Consider the following 10,950-nt stretch of genomic DNA (forward strand, 5'->3'; position numbering starts at 1 on the left):
TTTCCCTCCCTCTCTCTTTCTTGGTCTCCCTCTCTCATAGAAGAAACAAAAAATAACAGGCTTTAAGAAACTCACTGAACCCTAAATCTGCATTATACCCAGAAGCCTACCACAGCCCATTCTTGGGAACTGGTCAGTTCTGGACCAGAACCTTGTGTTAAACCAAATCACCATAGCTGTGGCTTAGTGTGACACAGATTTATCTTTTTGCAGTTCTGGAGGTCAGAAGTCTAGGATCAAGGGTCAGAGTCTGTGCTATCTTTGGAGTATCTGTTTCCTTGCCTGTTCCAGCCTCGGGAAGCTGCTGGCCTCCTCGCCTCACAGCCCGTCTTCATCCCACTCCACCCTCCTGTTCCCATTATAATATTTCCTGCTACTCCCTCAGGAACCCCTGCTTCGCTCTCATCAGGACCCTTGAGATTACACTGGGCCTCCCTGGATAGTCCAGGACAACCTCTCCCTCTCCAGATTCTGGATTTCATCACACCCAAAAGGTCCCTTTGGGCATACTCACAGGTTTCAGGGGTGAGGATGTGGACTTCTTTGTTGGTGTTGGGGGGCTTATTCTGCTTACCTCACTGCCCAGGTCCCCCAGGTAATTGGATGACTCCTGTGCGTGCCCTCTCTGAGCTTCATGTACAGGTCCACTGCCCTAGCAGCTACCACAGCAGTCTCCAACCTTTTAGGCACTATGACTGATTTGTAGAAGATGATTTTTCTATGAATGTGGGTGAGAGGAGTGAATGTCGGAGGATGGTTTATGAGAGCACACAACCTAGATCCCTCGCATGTGCGGGTCACAAAAGGATTTGTGCTCCTATGAGAATCTAATGCGACCACTGATCTGACAGGGGGCAGGGGTTGGGAAAGCAATGGGGAGTGGCTGTAAATACAAATGAAGTTTGCTTGCTCACCTCCTTCTGTGTGACTCAGCTGCTAACAGGCCACAGCCCAGCACTGGTCCATGTCCTGGGGACTGGGGACCCCTGGGCTATAGGAAAGGAGACCAGAGTATGAATAACATTCATTCAGCCATCTAACCAGGACCTTCCCACCAGATTCATGAAGTTATTCAGGTGACAAGTGGTTCATGTGTAAGTGTGGCAATGACACATTTTAGCTGTGCATTGAACGTAAGAAGAATGACTTAGACCTGGGGTACTTCTGGGGAGGTCTAGCCTATCTGTGGACTATGGTCTGTGTATGACGAGAAGGCATGCTCAGGCTTGCTTTCTCCTTGTATTACTTCACTATTTTAACACAGTAAACTACCACAGACTGGGTGTTTTTGTTTGTTTGTTTTTGAGAAATTTTTGCTATAGGGTACATGCACTTATCAGAGACAGAGAGAGATAGAGAGACAGAAAGGGAGACCCCCCCCCCCCAGAAGGGGGTCTGACCATACCAAAATCCCTTCTCCTCTTGAAAATTTTGGGCACACACACACAAGTGCCTAGCATGTTTTAAGCCACCGAATCAGACTAGAACCACAGTCAACTATATGGGAGTCAGCAAAGTAACCATTACGCCATCTGCTGGTCCACAGACTGGGAGTATGAAGAAACAGGAATTGTTTTCTCAAAGTGCCAGAGGCTGGAAGTGCAAGGTCAAAGTGTTGGAAGGTCTGCTTTCTCCTGAGGCCACTCTCCTTGGCTTGCAGAGGGCAGCCTCGTGTTGCTTTGTCCTCACATGATTGTCCCACTGTGCACAATCTCTGGTGTCTCTTCCTCTCCTTATAAGGAGCTCATCGTGTTGGATTAAGGCTGTGCCCCACTGGCTCACTTTAATCTAATCACCTTTTAAAAACCTTATCCCCAAATATGGTTACATTCTAAAGTACTGGGAGTTAGGACTTTAACCCATAAAATTGAAGGGGACACAATTTAGCCCAGTAACACCTCTACTGTTTTGTCCTTTTAAAATAAAGTCTATTTATTTCTTCCATGAGAGAGAGAGAGACAGGGAGAGTGAGAAAAAGCACCTCCAGCAGGATTTCAATGCTGCAATCCGCCCCTGCCTCAGCCAGCCCTGGATCATGGGCACACACATGCCTGGTGTCTTCCGTCTCCCAGAACCTTCCACATGGGTCAGCCTTGCAGAGTGTTGAGTTTAACTCCTGCACCATCAGCCGTCCTCCATCACACCTCTTCTGCCCCCAAGTCCCATCATCAATCCTTCCTAATGGTCTTTTTCAGCGGATTTCTGTTTTAAACAGATGTAGATATTAGGCAAACCCAGGGAAGGTTGTCAGATTAGGAATACGCATTTATTGATCTGATTAATCAATGTATACATATTTTCTTCAAAGAAATTAGAGTGTACTTAAAACATCCAGAGTAGTGAAAAAAAATAATAATCTTAACCAACGTTTAACAAATACCAAGTGTGTGGGGCCATTAGGTCGTGTGGTGGTTGGGGCACTGACTGCCACATGGCTAACTGTGATTTGAGTCCCAGACCTGGTGGCTTTCTTTCTCTCTCTCTCTCTCTTTTTCTGACGATTATAGCAAGTTAAATAACAATGATAAATAAAATAAAATAATTATTTTTAAAAAGCTGAAAAACAAATATCAAGTGTATGTCTAACATATCTCCTTGTCTTATTTAATTTTCTCAACAATTTCTTGAGACAGGTCTGTTGTACAGATGAGCAAACTGAAGCCCAGAGACATATGAGACTCATCCAACATCTCACGACTGGGAAGCGTTCACCTGTTGAATTCTGGAAGTGGCATTCCTTATTTATGTTCCACCTCGCGGCTCAGAACGTTTTTTACTTTCCATCCTCTCACTTGATACTCCCAGTCTTCAGAGTGCTAGGCACTGGTAGCATTCCCACTTGACAGATGAAGAGACTAAGAAGCAAGGCATACGTTATTAAGAATTCTGGCGAAGGTCACACACAGGAAGTGGATGGTGAAGGTGGGACATGACCCAGCTCTGGTTACTGTTTGCAGAATGGAGCTAGCCCTGCAAAGGCAGTTCTTAGTCAATCCCCACAGCATTGTGAGAGTGGAGATGCCGATCAGAGGTGTCCTGGCTAACAGAAGCCAGAGCCCAGGTCCATCAGTCATGAGCCAGATGCAGAATCTGGACTGGATCTCAGAGCATGGTCCATGGATCAGCAGCCCCCAGGAGCTGGTCAGAACTACAGAAGCTCACGACGCACCCTAGTGGGTGGGTTTAACAGGTGTGGTTAAGGGTGGTTTAACAAGAGCCCCAGTCGGTGTTGTGTACTTGGAAATCACTTAAAAAGAATTGAACCCTGTGCCATAGGGCCAAAGCTATGGTCATGTGATCTTCTGTCCTACTGGTCTGGTCTTTTTTTTTTTTTTTCCTGGCTGCTATTGAAATTGATCCCTCAGGTTTTTTCAGGCCAGGGAAGCTGTGCAGATGGTTCTCAAACTCACTGTTTTAGAATCAATCGAGACATTTAAGAGGCTACATCGCCAGGCTCCCCTTTCCAGAGATTCCGATTTGGCTTGGACCCCAGACTCTGTGATCTAACAAGGACAGCATCCTTTACCCTCTCCCTGGCCCTTGTAGATTTTTATGCTGGTTGTCCTTGAATCACGTTGGAGAAATCATATTTAAAAACATACTAATGCTGTTGGGTGGTCGGAAAAGTCATGCTATATTTTTCTATGTAAAAATGCATCATGGCTTTTCTGACAATCCAATATTTTGTGATTGTGGTTGAGTATTTTAAGTGGAAATTCCAGAAAAAGGTTAAAAAGATGAGAGCAGAGTGTCTGATGCAGAAAAGTTATGAAAGAAGAGAATGTGATATCCAATGTGGTTATTCCTTCGTATTTATGAGCTTTATGGAAGGTCACTGGCCACTGAGTCTGAGCCACCACTTTCAAGGTGAACTGTGTTCAAAGCATTTTACCGAACGCACTCCTGTGGTCCCCAAGTAAACGGGAGACAGCTTTATGATGAAGAAAGGATGAACAACTGGCTCAGCCCGGCACAGACGGTATCGCATGCCTTACAGGCCAGCTCGAATGATGAAGCGCAGCTCGCGATACCATCTGCAGCCTTGCTGTCTAGGAGAAGAGGAAATTCCACTTAAAAAAAATGCATCTTGAGTCACAATCTTGAACTCTGAATTGTTTCTGTTCCAGAGACATTTTGAGTTTATAAATATTTATTTCATTTTATTTATTCATTCATTTATTTTAATTTGATCAGAGAGAGAGAGAGAGGGAAAGTGAAAAAGCAAGCCATTGGGTCCAGCACTCGAACTGTGGTCGGCCATGTGGGAGTGCCCAGCACCTTAACCACCACACCACAGGCTGGCCCCCATTTTGAAAATTTGATCTAAACTTTAGGACAGCAAAGACTCAATGTTTAGCACAATGTAAGTGCAGGAAAAAAGAATTCCACTTCTTCTTCCACGAGTGGTGTGTTCATCTTTTTTCAGATTTCACAAGGTCTGCCCATAAACCGAGGAGAGAAGGCCTGGGGAGGCTTCTAAGGCCAGAACCGCGTTCTCCAAGTAGCTGGAATCTTCCTGTGTTCTAGGCCCCAAGGGAGGGAGCTGAGGCTGTGAACATGGCCTCCGTCCCTTTCTCTGTGTATAGACTGAAAAAAAATTGTTCTTCAGGTGACATTCTATTGGGAGCTACTGAGATGGGATAGGAAGAAAATAGAGGAGGGATGGTTGTATTCTGTGCTGAGGCTGAGGAGCACTGAGGAGCCACTCTGCGGAGAGCGGAAGTATCGAGGTGAGTCAACTCGGAGCAGACACTGAGGTAAACTCTCACATTACTGGAAGCCCGTCCCTTCATGTACCAACATTTTCTCTTTGAAGCATATTTGCTCCAAAACTTCCTAAAACTTTATCACACATTTTCCAAGTTCTTTTTTTTCTTTTTCTCTTGGTCATTTTTTATTCTTTCAGCATTCTGTACACTGACAGAGAGGTAGAGGAAAATGACTGAAATTTAAGTGTCAAAGAACTTTTTACGATTAAATCCACAGTGGTATACATTTATCTTACTCACATGTCAGTTATAAAACTCACCAACGATTACGAAACAGGACAAATTACATCACGAAAGAACCAAAAAGTAGAAAAGAATTTCATAAAAAATATACCCAACTATGAAAACTATTGCTCTCTTGGTGTCTTCGCATCCTTCTCTTCTGTGCACTTATGTACAGCACGTTGTCCCCACGGATGAGCGCGTCCCGTACTTACTCTTCAGCGGCCCCTTCAATGACTCTTCTGTCTGCTCCAGGGCTATGCTCATGTAGCTGTCCAAGCCAGCCAGGACTCCTCGATAATCCACTCTAGAATCTAATTTTACCACAATTGGCCGTCTGATGATTTGCTTCAAAAAGTCACTGGGGGTTTGCTTCCACAGACTCATTTTAACGATCTTAGGAGGCAGGAAACCTGAGTTCTAATCCCAGCTCTGCTACTTAAGTAGCTGTGGGACTTGAACAGCTCATCCTTTCACCTCCCCTGGCCCCGGTTCCTCAACCTGAAGCCAGGCTCCAGAACCCTCACTCCCCGCACACAAACCCAGCCTCCCATTTTCCAAGTTCTTTAAGTAGAGAATATGGAACCCAATTTAATGTGAAGGCAAAAAGTACTGCTACAAATAATTTGCCCCATCTCTAGCTTCCCTGGGATTGGGCCAGTAGCCTAGTGGTTAAGGGAGCCAGATCCCACATGGTCAACTACTGGACACAGTGGCTTGAAAAACACACCAGGCACATGTGTGGTATGCCCCAGATCCCAACAGGATGGAGAAATGGAAGGGAAAGGATGTGGCATGACCATACCCCTTGGAGGATGCATCTCCTTTCCACTCTTCCTCTGTCTGCCTTTGGCAAGCTCATGCTCCCTTTGATAATAAAAACAACCACCACCAACAAACACACACCAATGAAATCATCTTAAGCAATCCCTCTGTTTTATGAATGAGAAACTTGGGGCTCAGAAAAGTTGGAAGATTTACACAAGACCACAGAGTCAATCCATGGTAGGACCAGACCTTCAGTGAAATAGTCCATAGCTTTTTCTATTCTGTCTCACATTTTTTTTTTTCTCTTTAAGACTTTATTATTTTTTCATGTAGTAGTACTTTATTATTTTTTTAAAGTATTGGGTTGTCGGGAAAGTCATGACACATTTTTGTATCAAAAAACATTGAACAATGCAGAATGATTTTCCCAATGACCTAAGGCTGAGGAACAGACTTCTTCCCTCAAGTGCAAATTCCGTTTTCCAGGAGGTCACCTGAAGGACACTAAGCATAGGGAAGCTGTCATTCAGACTCAGGTGCTTCCTTAGGCTCAGCTTTATTTCTGCTTTTCTACACTTTGCTTCCAGATAAAGTTGTTGCTCTTTAGACGTAATCTCAAAGTCTCTAACAGCCACTCCCACCTTCAGCCCCACTCAGTCCTGTCCTCATGGCTGACCCTATCACCTCTTTGGTCTGGAGCAGAGTTCTCAAGATTTATTGTCTCAATGTTAACATCTTGCAGCTTCTTTCTTAATGAAGAGGAGGCCAAAACCAGAAAAGAAACAGCATTAACAATTCCATTGTATTTTTTTAAAGCTTATTTATTTATTTATTCCGTTAGTAAGAGATTGAGAAATACAACTTATTACATTAGAAATAGAGACAGAGAGACAGCGCCCCCAGCAAGGCTCTGATGCCACTCTCCACCCGCAGCTTAGCTGACCCTGCATCATGGGCATGTGCATGCCTGGCTTAGTCAGGGCATTCTCCAGATGTAAACCTAGAACCTTCCCCTGTGGGTCGGCCTTGCAGAGCTCCATGTGTTATGTCTGCAGCACCACCTGGCCCCCATTCTAGTCTTTGTTTTTTTTTAAATTTAGATTTATTTATTTGCATTCATTCACTGTACATCATTACAGCGTACAAAATGAGATTTCCCACCCAGAATACACTGTAGATTGGCTCGATCAAGCACATCAACCTACGTGTTATCATCAACTTCAGAAATCCGTTCAGTCTTTCTCTTTCAGTTTTGAGCAGATAAACACTGTTTCTTTGACTAATTTTTTTCTAATCTAGCAGAGATGTCAAGCGTGGTTTAAGAGTAGAGATTGTACTATGTCCTTAATTGTTTAAAAATGCAGATTGCGAGAAAAAGGAAGACCCTTGGAGAGTTTAAAATAGAATGGTATTTTCTATTTCCATATGAAAAATTATATATATTTCTTGAAAAACAATGAAAACAATGTAAAAAATACAAAATAATTTGATCCCATGGCTATTTTAAAGACAATTTGTGATTCAGGGGCCAGCGCCAGTGTAGTCATTACACATGGCTGAAAGTGGTTCAAGTCCCAGACCCGATGACTTGACTGGACTCGTGTGCCTCTGTGCTCGAAATCCCAGGAGGAGAATGGAGAAGAAGAAATTGCAGCATGGCCATTCCTCCTGGGACGTGATTTCTCACTGTCTCTCTCTGTTTCTCTCCAGTGAGAACACACCTTATGGCAGAAACATTTTTGCTACAGCATGTGTGCGCTTGCCAGAGAGACAGAGACAAAGAGACAAAGCGAGAAATCGTCACCTGGGGGGGTGGTCACACCGCAATCCCTTCTCCATTCTCCTCTCGGGATCTTGGGCACATATGCATACGTGCCCGGCGTGAGTTTAAGCCACAGGGTCCAGGACTTGAACCGTGGTCGACTACATGGGAGTCCAGTGACATAGCCATTATGCTAACTGCTGGTCCCTATGGCAGAAACTTTTTTAAAAAATAAGAATTTATGATTCATTGCTGTGTCAGTGCTACTAATTTCTATTCCTTTGTTTCATTGTGACCAACAAAATGCTTCTACTCATTTAGTTTCTTACTTAGAATCTATTTACTTACTTTTTTCTAAATTGAGATACACAATTGAAATGTATATTGAAGTACCCAAAATATGTTCACATAAGTGTAGATCTCAATACATTTTTACACATTCATATTACTATCACCAGATCAAGATATACATATCTAAACCACCTCAGAAAGTTCTCTGATGTTCCTTCTCTGTCTATACCTTGCCCCTGCCAGAATTAATCACTATTATGATTTTTTATCACAATCCATTAGTTTGGCCTCCCCATGGACATCTGATCAATGAATCACATGGTATGTCTCTTTTGTGTCTAGCTTTTTTTGTTTCACATGTGTGTGAGCAAACGTTTATTCATGTGGTTGTCTGTATTAGTAGTTTAAAACTATATGGTGCTCCATTATTTGAATATATTAGACTTTGCCCATTTTCTTGTTGATTGACATCTGGGTTATTGGGTTTTAAGTTAAGCTGCTAAGAATACACTGATTTACATTTTATATTTGGCACAAGCATTTGTTTCTCTTTGGTATATACCCAGGAGGGGAATTGCTGGCTCACAGGTAGACGTGTGTTTAACATCATTGGTTTTTGCCACAGTTTTCTAAAACAGCTGAACTCCCATCAACAATGTCTAAGAGTTCCAGTTGTTTCATGTCTTACCAATGCTTAGCATCTCAGTTTTTAAATTTTAGCCATTTTGATAGGTATGAAGTGATATCTCATTGTTTTTTTTTAATTTATCATTTGTACGTCTTTATAGCATACAACATGGTTTTTCAAAGCATACATTGCATTGCATGTCAATCAATACAGAGACATTAATCTCCCCACTTCATCATTATTTGAATATATTAGACTTTGCCCATTTTCTTGTTGATTGACATCTGGGTTATTGGGTTTTAAGTTAAGCTGCTAAGAATACACTGATTTACATTTTATATTTGGCACAAGCATTTGTTTCTCTTTGGTATATACCCAGGAGGGGAATTGCTGGCTCACAGGTAGACGTGTGTTTAACATCATTGGTTTTTGCCACAGTTTTCTAAAACAGCTGAACTCCCATCAACAATGTCTAAGAGTTCCAGTTGTTTCATGTCTTACCAATGCTTAGCATCTCAGTTTTTAAATTTTAGCCATTTTGATAGGTATGAAGTGATATCTCATTGTTTTTTTTTAATTTATCATTTGTACGTCTTTATAGCATACAACATGGTTTTTCAAAGCATACATTGCATTGCATGTCAATCAAGTCTTTATCATAAAGATCATCCTCAGCAGATTACTTCTATTCTTGTGTCTGTTAAGTGTTCTTTTGTTTTTGTTTTTGTTTTTGTTTTGCTGAGCTCTTCCCTCCCACCCTCCTCTATCCACCTTCTCCTTTGCAGCCTTTGGAATTTACACTCATCATCTCTGCTATTATATCTTTGAGTATTTTAGTTTCTGCCATAAGGTGCAGACATTCTGTACATATTGAGTGGAGACATGCAATGTCTGTCTTTCATAGCCTGGCCTGATTCACTCAGCATTAAATCTTTTATATTCATCTACTTTGTATCAAATGACAGGATCTCACTGTTTCTTTGTGGCTGAGTAGTATTTCACAATGCATATGTGACAGTTTTCAATCCAGTCATCTGTTCTTGGGTATTTAAGTTGATTCTATGTCTTAGCAATTGTGAATAGTGTTACAATAAACATCAGTGTGCAAGTGTCTTTCTGTTTTCCTATCCTTTGAATAAACGTCTATTACTCGATTGTACAGTAGTACTATTTGTAGGCTTTTGAGGAAACTCCATATTGTTTTTCACAGTGACTGTACTAATATATATTCCCACCAACAGTGTAGGAGGGTTCCTTTTTCACTACAGCCTTGCCAGAAATGGTCATTTTTAAATTTTTTTAATCATAGCCATTCTGACTGGGGTAAAGTGGTTTTAATTTACATTTCCCTAATAATAAGAGATGTTGAGTATTTTTCCATATACTTTTTGGTCATTTATGTCTTCCTTGGTGAGTTGTCTATTCAGCTCATTTACACATTTTTAATTGAATTATTTACTATTTTGCAGGTAAATAGTTATTTGATAACCATGTATTCTGGTCATCAATTCCTTGATGGTGTAGTTTTCAAATATTTTTCCCATTCTAAGGAGTATCTCTTCACTCTGATTATTGTATCCTTTGATAAGCTTTTTAGCCTGATATAATCTCACTTGTCTATTTTTTGCGATTATTGCCTATGTGTTGGGGTCTTATTTAAGAAACATTTGCCTACTCCAATGTAAGAGTTTTTGCTCTGTTTTCTATCAGTAGTTTTATAGTTTGAGACTTTTTTAAGAGTTTTTTGCTGTAGGGCACGTGTGCTCACCAGAAAGATAGAGACAGAGAGACAGAAAGTGAGAAATCACTCTGCCCCCCCCCCACACACACACACACACGCACCCAGCATGAATTTAGGCCACCGGATCCGGGACTCAAACCATGGTCAGCTACATGGTAGTCCAGTGACATAGCCATTACACCAACTGCTGGTTCCTAGTTTGAGACCTTATGTTCAGATCTTTGATCCATTTTGAATTGATTTTTGTTAATGGTGAGAGATAGGGGTCTAGTTTCTTTTTTTTCTTTTTTCTTTTTGCAGGTGAATTTCATGACATGAAGGAGGAATTTATAAAGATATAGACACCCTAAGAAATAACCAAGCAGAACTTTTGGAAATTAAGAATACAATGCAAGAAATCAAAATCTCCCTTGAAAGCATTAATAGCAGATTGGACCATGCAGGAGAAAGAATCTCTGACCTGGAAAACAAAGCCTCTGACTTACAGCAAACCACCAAAAAGAATGAAAAATAAAACAAAAAAACACAAAAAAACCCTCTCCCCTATGAGGATAACATATGGAAATACCAGACACTATTAAACACCCTAACATCCATATAAGAGATATTCCAGAAGGTGAGGAGACTGGTAAAGGCATAGAAATACTCTTTCATGAAATACTATCTGAAAACTTTCCAAATTTAGAGAAACATACAGATATCCTGATCCAGGAAATACAAAGAATGTCAAATAGAATCAACAGAAGGAGATCCTCCCATGGCACATCAT

General features: G+C 41.5%; 1 pseudogene; it reads right to left on the bottom strand.

Moving 5' to 3' along the window:
• LOC102493779 (U6 snRNA-associated Sm-like protein LSm6 pseudogene) overlaps positions 1 to 5,378 on the bottom strand; it is a 6,296-nt pseudogene extending 918 nt beyond the window's left edge.
• Positions 5,379 to 10,950: the final 5,572 nt, after the last annotated feature.

Source organism: Tupaia chinensis, unplaced genomic scaffold, assembly GCF_000334495.1.
Source record: "Tupaia chinensis unplaced genomic scaffold, TupChi_1.0 Scaffold143615_1, whole genome shotgun sequence".
NCBI classification, from domain to species: Eukaryota; Metazoa; Chordata; class Mammalia; order Scandentia; family Tupaiidae; genus Tupaia; species Tupaia belangeri.